The sequence below is a fragment of the Cryptotermes secundus genome, unplaced genomic scaffold, assembly GCF_002891405.2.
Source record: "Cryptotermes secundus unplaced genomic scaffold, Csec_1.0 scaffold568, whole genome shotgun sequence".
NCBI lineage: Eukaryota > Metazoa > Arthropoda > Insecta > Blattodea > Kalotermitidae > Cryptotermes > Cryptotermes secundus.
Window position 1 is genome coordinate 2,116,193 of NW_019725423.1, and position 15,373 is coordinate 2,131,565.

Consider the following 15,373-nt stretch of genomic DNA (forward strand, 5'->3'; position numbering starts at 1 on the left):
TCTGAATCTCAGTGTTCTTACCACAGTAAGGAAGAAGTTACGTCCACTGTAACATAACAATCGGGCCGTGCCATAAGTCAGGCGGTTAGTCGCCGGCGTTCCGCAGCGGCGGCTCGGGTTCGAACCCAGTTCAGGTCTTGTGAGATTTATGGTGGACAAAGTGGCACTGGGGAGGTTTTCTCAGAGTACTTTGGTTTCCGTTACAAATTCTCATTCCACCGACTGTTCCACACTCAGCATCATCTACCACTCGGGGCTGGTACAATAGGCCAAATAGTGGTCGACGTACCAAGTGGACTAACCCCGCACCCCAAGAAACCAAAAACACTAACTAACCTAGCAATCGGTAGTCTGCGTGTTTGGAGCGGAAAGAGGTTGTTTTCACCCAGAGGAGAAATCCAGCCAGATTCTCGACTCAAGCAAAATATATTGTTCTCTCCCTGTCCCGCAGTGGCTCGCATGGAATTCTGCAGACCTGAATTTACTCCATGGTGACAAATTTTACTGTAAAGATGATGGGATGAATTTCAATATAAAGTATAAGCTTGCTACCCAAAGGCAAACATTACAATATTGAAAGAATATATAAGTAGAATTGCATTACTTATAACCGCCAATATTGTTATCATGTATTCATATTAACAACAAACTCTGATAGTAGAAGCAAAATTTTTAACACCGCTCATCCATCTCCCTTATTCAAATTATTTTCCTAAGATTCAATTTAATGCTCTAATCCCTTCTCCTTCTCTACCNCAGGATGCTCTCTGCAGCTCCTCCACACAACCTACGAGGACACTTCGTCCTAGGCCCTCTGCTTTCATTATATTTTCATACTGAGTCTTTCGCACAACACTCATTCACTCACTTCAGTCTATGTATGCAAACACAACTTTTTATTTTAAATGTCCCTATTAATTACATTCATAAAAGGACATTAAAATGCCATTTATTTCTACATGTTTCGGCCTCACGAGGCAGCTGCTAACTGATCGAAATCACTGCATTGCATGAGCTTACATGTTGTTATTGCATGTCGCTCTGTTTGAGAATGTACTCTCGTATTTACTCATGCGAGTTATATGTTGCGGCGTTCATACTGTGTTCCTCGTTGGTGCTTCTTCTAGGTCAGGCGTCATAATATCCTAATTTCCAAAGAAACTCGTCTTGAGTTAGAACAATTTCCTGACCACATTCTTGAACACAATTAGTGATCATACTTCAGTTACTGTGATCACGTGTAAAAGCATCATCTGCTGTGTGGGAGAGGCCTAGAAATCTTGGAGAATTATATTGAAGCTTACACAACACAGAATGCGCCTGTTTTAGATTGGATTCTCTGTTTAGTTACTCTCCTTATTGTTGCTTTGAGCAAACGACCAAGTCCCTATGCATATACTAGTCATGTAATTCTACGTTAATAGATCTTCCTTGATTTCTCTTTTGTTAATCAAACATTTAATAATTCTTGTGGGATCTGAGGGGGGTGCACGGTAGTGTAGTTGGTTGAGGCACTGTGCTACAAGACGGACGGTCGCGGGTTGGAGTCCAGATGAGGTGGATATTTTTCAATTTACTTACTCCTTCCAGCGGCACTATGGCCCTGGGGGTCGACTCAGCCTCTAACAGAAATGAGTACCACGAATCTTCTTGGAGAGTAAAGGGCGGCCGGCGCGTAAGGCTGACAACCTTACCGCCATCTATGGGCCGATTGTCTAGAAGATGTGGGAGCCTCGACCTCTCACAACCCTATGGGCGTTCACGGTCTGTTACAGGGATAGCTTTACATTTATATGGGATCTGAGGGGGATACAACATGTTGACATAGTTCGACCAATGGGGTCTACCCAGAACCAGTCCAGTGCAGTTCACACATTTCGATATTATATTCCATGTACATCTAGGTCTCTTAAGCTGTCACTTCTCTCGAAGTGTAACTACCAAATGTTCGTAGAAATATCGACACTCATCCAATGAGTGCCATGTATTCCATCAAAGCATTTTATTTTGTTTGCCTCACCTTGAAAATATCGGTTGAAAAGCAGAAATTATGACGCTAGTCGTTAAAATATATATTTTTTGTATGATACGTATTAATTCCTAAGGATTACTGGGTTTTTGGACTCTGTCAATCGTCCTCTATTCTCAAGAACAAAAATTTCAGAAACCGGATGTGCGAACTCTTCGGAATCTACTATTACTTATTCCTCTGTCTTAGATCCAATTATTCCACTCTCTCAGACACCCTCTTCTGTTGCGTGAAAGAGCAATTCTTACACACACATAAAACAAGTACAATTACAATTTTATAGCTACATTCGCATTTCAGGAACCAGAATAGCACAGTTGGTATAACGACTTGCTACGGGCTGGATGACTCAGGGGTCGGAATTCAAGTCCCGGTAGGAGCAAGAATTTTCTTTTGCCATGTCGTCCAGAGCAGTTCTAGGGCCCACCCAACCTCTTAGCCAATGGGTACGTGTTAAGCGGCCGGGGCGTGAAGCTGATCACTTACCTCTAACTAGTGCCGACGTCACATCCACTCCTCCCTTCGCCTTCATGGCCTAGTGCTTCATTAGTTAAGCACAGGAAAAGTTTACCTTACAATTCTTATTGGAACATTTAGGATTAACGAAGCAGGATTATAACGATTTTGCACTTCGTTTCAAACGATCGCAATGGTTACCCCAATCTAATCAGATATTCATCATATTATGAATAACATTCCATTTCATTTTGTTAAGACTCTATGTCATGAGCATGTATTACATTATGACGAATCATGACTTATATAGCTATCTTGTCTTCCATACGCAAAATGTCCAACACAGTACGTAAATGATTTTTCAGAAAGCATAAAACCATATATAAGGCAGGGGTCATTAAAGGTCAATTGTATAATGAAACAGCCTCCTCTGTCTGACACAGCAACTGTTTGAGCTCCCTTTGCAGACCAACTACCACCACCTGCCTTCTCGAATAGTTGATGCGAAATATTGAACCTACTTCCCACTACAATTCCTCATTATCCCCATGCCATGAGAAAACTTTTCTTCGACATTCACGCTCTTCACATTGAAGCATAAAGTGTGTACCATCAAATGCGTCTCACTGCGCACCGTACATGAGCCCAGTGTCCTCTGGCGTGAAGTGTCAGATCTGAAGCACTAGTAAGGAAGGATAAGCTGTTAAACCCGGCTCCGTTATTTGAAACTCAGTGCAAGAAGCGGATACATTCCCATTGTGGCCACAGGATATCTGTTTTCACTTGAAAATGTTCGCACTTTTCAGTGCTAGTTTCTGTTTCTTAGTACAGAAACTACCATTTTACTGTGTTTAGACGACTTCTGACACCAATGTAACTGTAATAGATGTGACTGGAGACGCCGTTCGTATTGGTAATTAGGTTTATTAACCACTTACCGGTCGTAACTACAATTACTTGATTTAAGATAGAAAAATTCTTGAGTGCGGAATATAAATAAGCCACATCCAACCTTTTTGGCACTAGCGAACTTCATGTCTGTACATACACACACACAAATACATATATTTTACATATATACAGACAGCCCGAGAAACTGTATTCCACAAATTACTTATTCGTGTTTAGGGAGCTGAAACATGTAAAACCCTCAAAATATACAGATCAAATTTTTTCGCAGTCTCAATATGTTCTCATACTTGTGATGATTTTACTTTTGAGCAAGTAAAAACACAAGTCTTGTAATGAAATTATTTTTTATTTCACTATAATAAGAGTGTAATTGCCAGTCACGGTAGCCGAGCGGTCTAAGGCATGTACTGTCTTCGCTCACTCGGAAGCCGGGATCATGGTTTCGAATCCTACTCAGGGCATGGATGTTTAGTTTGTGTGTATGCGTTTTTCTGTGTTTGCGTACAGGTAGAGGCCTTGCGACGATCTGATCACCCGCCCAAGGAGTCCTACCGAATGTGTAAGACCTAGAAAAACCGAAGTGAACGGAGAACTTCATGGAGGTAGGTCTAGGCCCCCTGGGGCTGTAGTGCCAAAGGGGGGGGGGAAGAGAGTAATTAGAAAAAGTGACCGGTTGGAGGCAAGATGTTGAAGGATGGGAATAGCTTCAGTAGACCACTGACTGGGTTACTGTTTTCATATAATAAGTTTAGTATGAATTCGTTCAAATTTGTTTTTACAAGGAGCTGCACGCCTTTTTATTACAGGAGCATATTTATACAATTGGTCAAATTTTCTGTCTGCATATGAGATTTAGTTATAAAATGACTATACATTTCGTTATGTACATGCTTGAGAACTTCGAGTTTTTAATATCCACTTGTTAATTTACAGATATCTGTCAACCGTAAATGAGAATCGTGATATCAGAAAGTACCACGTAGTGCAAAACAAGTGTTCGGGATATTTCTTCATTAATTCGGTATGTTACGAAACAACGACTGCGTGGAAATAAGGGTTCATTTTGTGCAGAAATAGCAAAGGCAAGCAACAGTTGTCCGGTTTCATTACGGTTCAGTTTGCCGCACAAGCTGTGAGGTGCACTGAACTTTACTGATTTCAGCAACTTTCTCCCGCCGAACTGATTATTGTTCTTCGAACCGTAAATATCCCAGGTCGACAGCGATGCCGAGGTTGTCGCTGCGAGCTCAGCAAGATTTGAAAGTACAATCTACCGTATTCTCTTCCTGTTCCCATTTTTTAAACCTTCCATTCTTGTTCTGCTATACACATGGGATCCTTGCTGGTTTTACCGTATCTCGCCTTACAGGATTCTTGTAATCGAGATGCAGAATCCCTGTGTGTAGTTCTGTATTTATTCGGGGACTCGGCTAATGTAAACGAACATGCAGATTTAGCTGGATTGCCTGTGGCCGCGCCATGGCTCAAGCGGTTAGTCGCTGGCTTCCCGCCGCGGCGGCCCCGGTTCGATCCCGAGTCTGGTCAAGTGGGATTTGTGGTGGACAAAGTGGCGCTGGGGTAGATTTTCTCCGAGTACTTCGGTTTCCCCTTCTAATCTTCATTCCACCAATTGCTCCACAATCACCCTCACCTATTATCTGGGGCTGGTACAATAGGCCAGAAATGGCCGCAGTACAAGGGACTTAGTCCCACCCCACTAGAAATAAAAAAAATAATACTGGATTGCCTGTTTCCTTATCCTCGTCACAATTACACATACAAGATTATACATGCAATTAATCGGTTTATTTCCTAACGACTTAGCTCAGGCTCTGACATCTCACGGCGGAACCTGTGTATCAATCCCTGGTGATTTCATTTGAGATTCGTGGTGGAGAAACTGGTACATACGCATAATTTCCTCTGTTGATCATTATCCCAGCATTTTTCCTTACCCATCTATAGACGCCATGAGTTGCTTCATGTGCCTAGCCCTGACCAGACAAAGAATCACTACATACATGGTCTGCGAATATGAACCTTCTTCTGTGACGGGGTACTAATATGTCCCTGGTTATAGGATTGGTATGCTTTTCAGGACCAAAAAAGTTCAGAGAAAAAGAATAATTAGACAGTGAAAAAGCCGAAGCAATTCTATTCTGAAAATGGAGGCTGTATATTCTTCCGAAACGTCAATAAAAATCTACTTGTACATCATCACATCTCATTAATAAATGAGTATTTACAGTTGTGACTCTGAGAGCCGCAATCCATATACAATGAAAGAACTATTCATTATTTCATTGTTATGTCATTTATTTAGTTATTTAGTTAGTCAGTTATTTGGGAGGCACCTGAGATACATGTTATGTACAGGTAACTATTTAATTAAACACTTGGTTTATGTGTATATATGTGTATATTCAGTCTGGGTGCACGCGGTAGTGTAGTTGTTTCAGGCACTGTGCCACAAGCTGAAAGGTCCAAATGAGGTGGATTTTTCAATTGACCTAATCCTTCCAGCCGCACTATGGACCTGCGGTTGACTAAACCTCTAACAAAAATGAGTATCAGGAATGTTCCGAGGGAAAAGGGTTTAAACTTTACAGCCTTCTGTGAGCTGATTTTCTAGAAAATGTGGAAGCCTAGACATCTCACATCCCTATGTGCCTCCACGGCCTGTTACAGGGATAGCTTTACATTTCTATATCTATTCAATCATGAAGAAAGTTCATCAGTCACTTCGGTAGTGATTTACTGAATTTGAGGTTACAGAACTTGTAGATTATTTAATTGGTAATTGCAGTTAATGAATCCCATGCAGCAGAGTCCTTTAAAATAAAAAACTAGCTTAGCTGTTTAAGAAAATTACCAAACCTTTTATTACTGTGTTCAGAATTGCCTGTCGCTGAATTGTGTCTTGAAGTAGATGAATCCAGCCAGCATCCTTGTATCCCATTTATTTAAGGTCCATTTCAGTATCATCCCCCATGAAAATAAAAGGGAATTTGTCCCTGTGATTCATTAAGCATAATTCCGTGAAGACTTACATGTGAGTGGAGATATAGGTCCAAGCATAATCAACTTTGGCAGTAGTTAGAGGTGAATGTTCACCTTGACGTAGCTTTATCATTGGGCCTAGAGCCCTCAGTACCCGTTCAATACGAGGCTGCCTAGGATCTTGAACGAGTCTGAATGCTGCGGAGAAGCGAAAATTCTCTTCAATCCCAATTCCTCCGTCATCCAGCTAGTAGCATAATGACTAAAGTTACTGAGCTATCCCGTAGATTAATTATTGATTTATTTAGCTAAAAGTTCATTTAATTAATGAAGCAGAATATTTTCAGTTACTTAATTAAGCAGACAGCTAGTGTTTCAGTCACATGTTGGCTTAGTTAATATTTTGTCACTAAGGGAGATAAACCGAATTGTTACAGAACCTACGGCTTACTTCCGCACGGGATTCTGTTAGATGAAACGCAGTGTAGCCTGTCTCGTATGTCTACTGTCCATTTAAGTCTTAGGGGAAATTTACCGACTCGAAACAAGAGTCCCCAAAGTGTCGAGAGGAAAGGAATTCTACAGTAATCTTCACAGCGTTTCTTATTTCACTACTTTGTCCCTCTTTCATTTATAGAACCATCTTTCCATGAGACCTGGCAAGAAAATTACTACAAAGAGGACTCTTGTCTCTGGGTCTGTATAATTTTCAAAAGAAGTCCATATACAACTGAGTTATTTACAGCATCGTTGAACAAGCCATAAATAAAATGTCCCACTTCAATCCTATACTACCGGTACACCCCGCCTAGTGTTGTCTGGTTGTCGGAGGGGTGGTTATCAGGAGTTCTATCTTCTGAGATATAACGCTTTGTAGTCCGTTGGAAGTCAACCGATCTTACGGAGGGACATGTCTTTCAACGGATTACACGACTTTATATACAATAAAATAGGCATCTGTGCACCTCTTTCCAGGGCCGCGCCATAGGTCAGGCGGCTAGTAGCCCGTTTCCTACAGCGGCGGCCAGGGTTCGAGCCCAGGTCAAGTCATCTGGAATTTGTGGTGGACAAAGTGGCACTGGGGCAGGTTTCCTCCGTATACTTCAGTCTCCTGCCAATTAGCATTCCACCGACTGCTCCACACTCATCATCATCTATCATTGGGTACTGGTACAGTAGGCCAGTTAGTGGCCTCCTTACCAAGTGCGCTCAGTTTCACCCCCCCCCTCTCCCGAGAAACTAAACTACTCTTTCCAGAGTCAGCTATATCTGAATAACAATTGACCATCCGTGAGACTGCAGTCATACAGGTCTGACACTCATGGAGCGGTAACTTTCTTGAGAAGCTGCCAGTTGTGCAGCTACTTAAGAAGTTCCCAACATTTTTTGGAACCCGAAGATCAATTATCGTGTTCACAAGAGCCCTCCACTGGTCCCTATCCTGAGCCAGACCAATGCAATCCATATCATCCCATCCTATCTCTCTATGATCAATTTTAATATTATCCACCCACCTACGTCTTGGTCTTCCCAGTGATCTTCTTCCTTCCAGCTTTCCCACGAATATCCTATATGCCTTCCTCCTCTACCCAATTCTTGCTACATGCCCTGTCTATCTAAATCTTCTCGACTTGATCATTCCAGTTATACTTGGAGAAGAGTACAAGTTATGAAGCTCCTCATTATGCAGTTTTCTCCAACCTCCTATCACGTCATCTCTCTTCGGTCCGAATATTCTCCTCAACACCCTGTTCTCAAACACCCTCAGTCTATGTTCCTCCGTTAATGTCAGAGACCAGGTTTCACACCCATACAAAACACCATTACTAGTTACTACTACTGATTATTAGAGAGTTTATCTCTTTGTTGGATGCAGGAGGAACTATCGATAACCCAACATGAATCTGACAAAGAGTTACGGAAGAAGTTTCTTTCCTGCTATCAGATAGCTTTACCACGTACCATTTTCCTCAGAACATCTTATATTACACATAGACGACAGTGGGGTGAAATTTCGTTGCCCCCCTGTATCCACTTGAATTATTCACTTATCTGCTCCTAGGTTCAAGCAAACAATATAAAACCTAGAGGGGTTGGCGTAGAGGGTTTGTTGAACAGTGTCGAACCAAAATCAACCTTGTTAACCAATGATGAGAGAGCAGTGTAAACTGCAGCCTCATTGGTTGCATGCCTGATTGTGTTGTCTGAGTACACTGCACCCTGGTGAGTATGTTGCTAACTAGTCATGACCCCATTGTTGGCATACCGATTGCTACTTATTGGAAGGAAAGAAAATGAGACCTACATCGATCTCCTTTGCGACCTGTGTGTTCTGATGATAGGTAAATAGACCAAGGGCAGGGCAATAATTGAACGGAAACTAATCTTCCAAGTGAGCTGTGTTACCAACGTTACGAAAACAAACACACTGCTAATTGTATCCGTGACGGTGAAGGAGAGGGAATCGGTAACAGTGTTTGATTTTCTGAAGGTTTATAGGTCAGCTCGCAGTAATATAATTATACCTGCTGGACATTGTGGAGCAAGGAAACAATGATTTAAGGTTAAAGATTTTTATACTAACATCGCGATACTTCGAACTTTCGACGTCCGGACTTCAAAATTAGACTCAGAGACCGGTTATCCTAGCCATGATTTTTGCAGTTTTCCTCAGTTGATTCAAGTAAACGCCGAACAATTCCTCTAATTAAGCCACGACCACATTTTTTCCAGTTTATTACCTATTAATCATGTAGCTCTTGTTGGTCTTTCCATATATTCCATATATTTCTCATTTTTTAGATTTATATTCTCCCTACATTCCTCGTCGAACCATTCTCTATTATCCTGTTTTGGTTTCAAACCAAAAACAGAATTTATCCGAGACAAAAAAGGGCTTCTAATAAATAATAAAACAGAGATTATGAATACATGGAAAGAATAATTTGAAGAATTATTAAATCAAAATCAGAATATGGAAGATAACGAGGACAATGAAGAAGAAAATACAGATGATGGAGAAGGTGAAGAGGAAGAGATAATAGAGCCTCCAACAAAGGAAGAAGTGGAAGAAGCATTAAAGGAACAAAAACTAAATAAAGCACCAGGAGGAGATAACATACCAGCAGAATTATTGAAGGCAGGAGGACAAGAAGGAATAATAGCACTCCACAGAATTATAAATAAAGAGTGGGAAGAAGAAAAGATACCAGAAGATTGGGGAAATATGTCCCATATTTAAAAAGGGGGATAAATTAACATGTAGTTAATAACATCATATAGTACAATAGGCGGTAGGAGACGTGCTGGGAAACCAAGAACTAGATGGATTGATGCGGTGGAAGAAGATGCAAAGAAGTTAATGGGCGTAAGGAACTTGAAGAGAGCAGCGCAGGATAGAGAGGAATGGAGGGGCTTGATAATGGAGGCCAAGGTCCGACATGGGGCTGTTGCGCCATAGTAGAAGAAGAAGAAGAAGAAGAATATGTAGCTATTCGACCTTATATAATCTGAGTTATTGAAAGTGTCGATAAATAAACCGAGAATGTACGTATTATATCGCCCGTCATGAGAAGGAGACAACATTTAAAACCTATGCGCTTCTTTCTGTGTGTGTGTGTGTGTGTGTGTGGAAATGTAAGTATGATGGAACCATAGCTAAAGGGGATAACATAATCAATATAATTAGAGACGCTCTTCAGAAAGTCATAATTTTGTGCCCATATCTTCGTGTAAAGTTTTTCATTTTGCCTTTGTTAATTTTATACGCATGTAAATTCTATGTAGGATGTAAGCTTGAAAAAGACTAATATTAGGAAATCTACTGCAGTGTTCAAGGACTGGGGAAAGAGTCCGATTTACGATTGAAAGCATCCCGCTGTGAAGCTAAGCCGGCCCTTGGTGATACATAATACTTAGACTTTTAATAACAACTGGAATATCTCAGTCTTCGCCTCTTTCTTATTTTGTTTATTTATGGCGAAACCCCAATAATTCGGACTTCACTGTTTCTGAATTCGCGAAAATTTGATTAACCTTTTTAGAAGTGAAATAAAACATGGACTCCGTCATCAGTTTTGTGGACTCTAACCCACAACACAAAAAATATTACTTAATTCTGAAGGAAATTAGGCAAGATGTAGTAAAAGAACAGTATAAAAGAGGAACACAAACAAAAATAAGTATATATTTAAACATGGTGTCAGTAATACTAAGTTTGTAATCGATCTAAAATGTATTTAAGGCTGAAGTTAAATTTATATTGTTATATTTTACAAGAAGTAAATTTATTTTATGATTTTCAGTTTAAGCTTAAAAATGAAGTCATATTGCTTAAAGAGACACATGAAGATCATTTTATAGCTTCCGTGATTATATTTTCAGTAGCACTTCTATAATTCGGGCTTTCAATAATTTGGGCAATTGTTCGAGTTTTCATTTATATCTTCATCTATTTTTTTTCCTTGGCACTACAGCCACAGTGGGCCTAGGCCTACCTCCATGAACTTCTACGGTCACTCCGGTTTTTCTAGATTTAACACATTCGGTAGGAGTCCTTGGACGGGTGATCAGCTCGTCGCAAGGCCTCTACCTGTACACAAACACAGAAAAACGCACACACACAAAGTAAACATCCATGCCCTGTTTGGGATTCGAACCCACGATCCCGGTTTCCAAGCGAGCGAAGACAGTACATGCCTTAGACCGCTCGGCTACCGTGAAGGGCCGTTTATCTATTAGGACAGTGAATTAAGTTACATTTTTACGTATCAGATGAAACAGTTTCGGGCCACAACCTGGCCTGGTGGATGGTAAGCAACATTTCGGAGGACAATAATGCTTCCATATTCAAGGTAGATCCCTAATAGACTATTTTGTGTCATAATGCAGATTGTCTGAATAAGATTATGATCGTGTTCACCATGGAAACTTCAGATTTCATTACTTCATTAACTGTGTTCTACGCAACACATAACACTGATATTTCGAGTCTGTGATTCTTATTTAACCATTCTACCTATCACTCTGTCCTCATTGACCTTGTACAATGTATTTTGATCAACCTAAGATATATACGAGTATATATATATATATATATATCATCATCAGTAATCTGTCAAGACGACAGGTCCACAGTCTCTTTCAAAACAATTCCTCCACTTAATGCGATCTAGAGCTTTCTCCTTCAAATGACAGNCTTTCCTTCGATAGCTTCTTTTAGAAGGCAGTTTCTGCGTAAAACATGACCAATCCAATTAGCCTTCCGTTTTCTTATTTCGTGTAGGATATTCCTCTGCTCACTGACTCTAATTAACACTTCTTCATTTCTCACATAATCGGTCTAACTGATCTTCTCCAACACCACATTTCGAAACTTTCCAGATGTTTCTGATCTACTGCCCTAAGTGTCCATGTTTCAGCCCCATACAGAGCTATGCTCCAAATGTAGCATATATATATGTACTTATATAATTAACTAAAAAACTTCATGGAACTGAACCCTACTTGACAAGACTCCATTCACGCAACTATTCAAGAACTTCCCAATATTCTATGGAAGCCGAAGGTTCCTTATTATGTTTACAAGAGCCCTACACTCTTCCTTATAATGAGCGAGATCAATCCAATCCATACCACTCCATCCTGTCTCTCTAAGATCCACTTTAATATTATCCATCCACTTACGTCTTGGTCTTCCTTGTGGTCTCTTTCCTTCTGGCTTTCCTACCAGTATCCTCTAAGGAATGCTCTGTACCCCATTCGTGTTACACTCCCTGCCCATGACATCCTCCTTTACCTTAACATTCTAATTATACTTGGGGAAGAGTACAAGTTATGAAGCTCCTCATTATGCAGTTTTCTCCAATTCCTGTTTCTTTATTTCTCTTCGATCCTAATATTCTCCTCAACACCCTCAGTCTATGTTCCTCCCTTTATGTCAGAGACCAAGTTTCACAGCCATGCAGAACCACAGGCAAAATAATGGAATTGTTTATTCTAATGTTTATGTTTTTAAACAGCAGACGAGAGGACAAACGTTTCTGGACTGAATTATAGCAAAGTTTACCCGAGTTCATTTTCCTTTTAATTTCTTCCTAAATCAAATATGATTTGTTACTGTTGTTCCCAAATATTTGAACTGTGCCACATTTTCAAAGCATCTGTTTTCTGTCTTTATGTCATGATTTTGCCCTGCACTCAAGTGATGATAAGGCAACCTGTATTTAGTTTTCTTTGTGTTTACTTCTAGACCAGTCTTCTTACTAGAGTGAATTAAAGGTTGTGGGGTTTTCTGCATGGAATTTGTGTTAGCACCCAGTAGATTCACATCAACAGCATAGATCAACAGCTGGTGTGTCCCATTTATTTTCAGCCCCACCTGGTTTTCCTGAACTTTTCTAATGGCATATTCTAAATCAAAGTTGAAAAACAATGGCAATAAATAATCTCCTTGTAAGATTTGAGGCTTTCACGGCGGTGACTATGAAGAAAGCAGTCTTCTGGGATTTGGCACCGTGTATATGTGGTGTTAACCGACGTTCCTCCGAAACGTCGGTTAACACCACATATACACGGTGCCAAATCCCAGAAGACTGCTTTCTTCAATAATCTCCTTGTATTTTTAGAGCCTTCTGGATAGGAAAATTAGGAGACAAATATTTACCTATACGGACTTTACTATACGTTTAGGCCGCGCCATAACTCAAGCAGTTAGTCGCTGGATTCCCACCGCGGCGGCCCGAGTTTGATCCCGAGTCTTGTCAAATGGGATTTATGGTGGACAAAGTGGCTCTGGGGCGGGTTTTCTCCGAGTACTTCGGTTTCCCCTGCCAATCTTCATTCCACCAATTCTACATAATCATAATCACCCGGGGTAGGCTACAATAGGCAAATCAATGGCCGCCGTGCCGAGTGGACCCAGTTAGACTGCAACCCTCACTAAGCGAAAAATTACTGTACGTTTCTTTTAAACACATTTTAATCAGCTTAACTAATTCCATGGGTACCCAAATTCTACCAGAATATTGTACAATATTTCCCTCCTAACTGAATCATATACTTTCTTGAAATCTACGAATAGCTGATGTACTGTCTCTTTGTACTCCCATGTTTTAGCCAGTATTTGACGAATGCAAAAGATCTGATCAATAGTTGATCTTTTACATCGAAACCCACACTGATGATCTCCAGTAATTTCATCTATGTATGGACTTAACATTGAAGAAGAATATTGAATAAAATTATAAAATTGATAGCAATGATATCCCACTATAATTACTACATTCAGTTTCGTCTTTCTTCTTGTAAAACGGTAATACATACATATTGTATGTTGGGGCACTTTACTGTTAGGGCACTTTTCAATAGATTTCGAATATGTCAGTGTAATTATAATTTAAATTTACTAATGTAGCTCATAAAACACCGCTCGGGCTCATCTCATGGCCTTCATTGTCATGCAAATTTGCTCTTATAAGATGATACATTGTCTTGACCGCGAAACGTGTCAATTGAATTAAAATTTATACTAAAAATACGGTAGTACCGAATTTGAAATTAATATGTGATCTCTACTTTATTCTGGTCTTAGTGATTGATTAGCTTAGTATTTTTATTGCCCTTTCCTGTTGACGGTTCATGTTGGAAATGTATAGCATACTATATTAATTTTGGTTTCTTGTGGTTTGGTATAATACATACGAGTTGGTTGCTGAAATATATGTAGATAGGGTACTTATATTATTTTAACTCTAACTTTTAACTAACACTCGAGCACATTTTCACTATAAATTTCAGTATCTTTCACAAGTGCCGCAAAAAGTACAGTACAAGAACTTACATCATCATAAAGACTTACCTGTTGATGGCTGCGTGTTGGTCGAAACACACTATGTAGTATTAACGAGCATATAGTCAGAGAATGAATGGCCGGGTAAAATCTGTAAACTTTTAACATGACTATAAGACTTGCCTAGAAGATTGAAACACAAGTAAACATTACGCAACAGAATTCTACGACACAGAATTACTCAAATTTCTTACCTAGTAAAGCGGTTGCTTAAGATTTATCCATTGTAACCTTGTCGGACCTCGTAACATAATTTCTTACATAGATTTATCCCCATATGACCTGGGCAGTTGATACTAAATAAACTCAACTTCATGGGTCCAAATCTTCTTTGAGCGGTTAATTATGCAATTAATCAAGGAATTACTTCCTTTCAAGAAACGCATATTTTATTATTATGTTTATAAAATCCCGTTAGATTCAGCTGGTCCAAAACATGGTATGCCACAGGCCAGTTTAGTCTAGTTTCTACCACCACGATCCAATTCTTTAAGATCAAAGTTACGTCTAGGTCTCCAAAATGATTTCTTCCCATAAGGTTCGAAGTAAAACATAATATATTAGCCGAAGAGAAAAAATTATAAAATCCCTAATTATATAATTCCATTTCCCGCATTTCGACTTTTTTAAATCCTCCTCAGGATTGTAATCTGAAAGCAAAATTTAATTTTTATATCTCTCTCTCTGCCCCTCATTCTGTCTCAGTTTTCATTCTTTTTCTGAAATGGATTCATTGTCGTGTAATGGCTGAAGAATAATGTTGACAGCAGGATGTAACAGGACCCAACTGATGCTCTTAAATTTCTTATTATCACACCCAACCGGTAACTACCGGCCATAAATACACGGTTGTTACCTTGAGCTTGGAAGCGTCATTATCAGAGCGCCTTTTATTAGCACGTCAACACAAAGTGTATAACTTCGCAACAAGACGGAAAAGTTTAACGACAGTTTACGATGGTAATCAGTTACTGTCTCGAAATGCGCTAATTCTTAACTTTTCTAATTAACTACCAGTTAACGATGTCTTTTACAAAACAAACCAATGGACGCATGCGCATGAAAGTTTATTCCGCGGGGTGGCGCGGCATTCGCTCGTGACGTCGAGTCACTCGATAGTGAAGTGT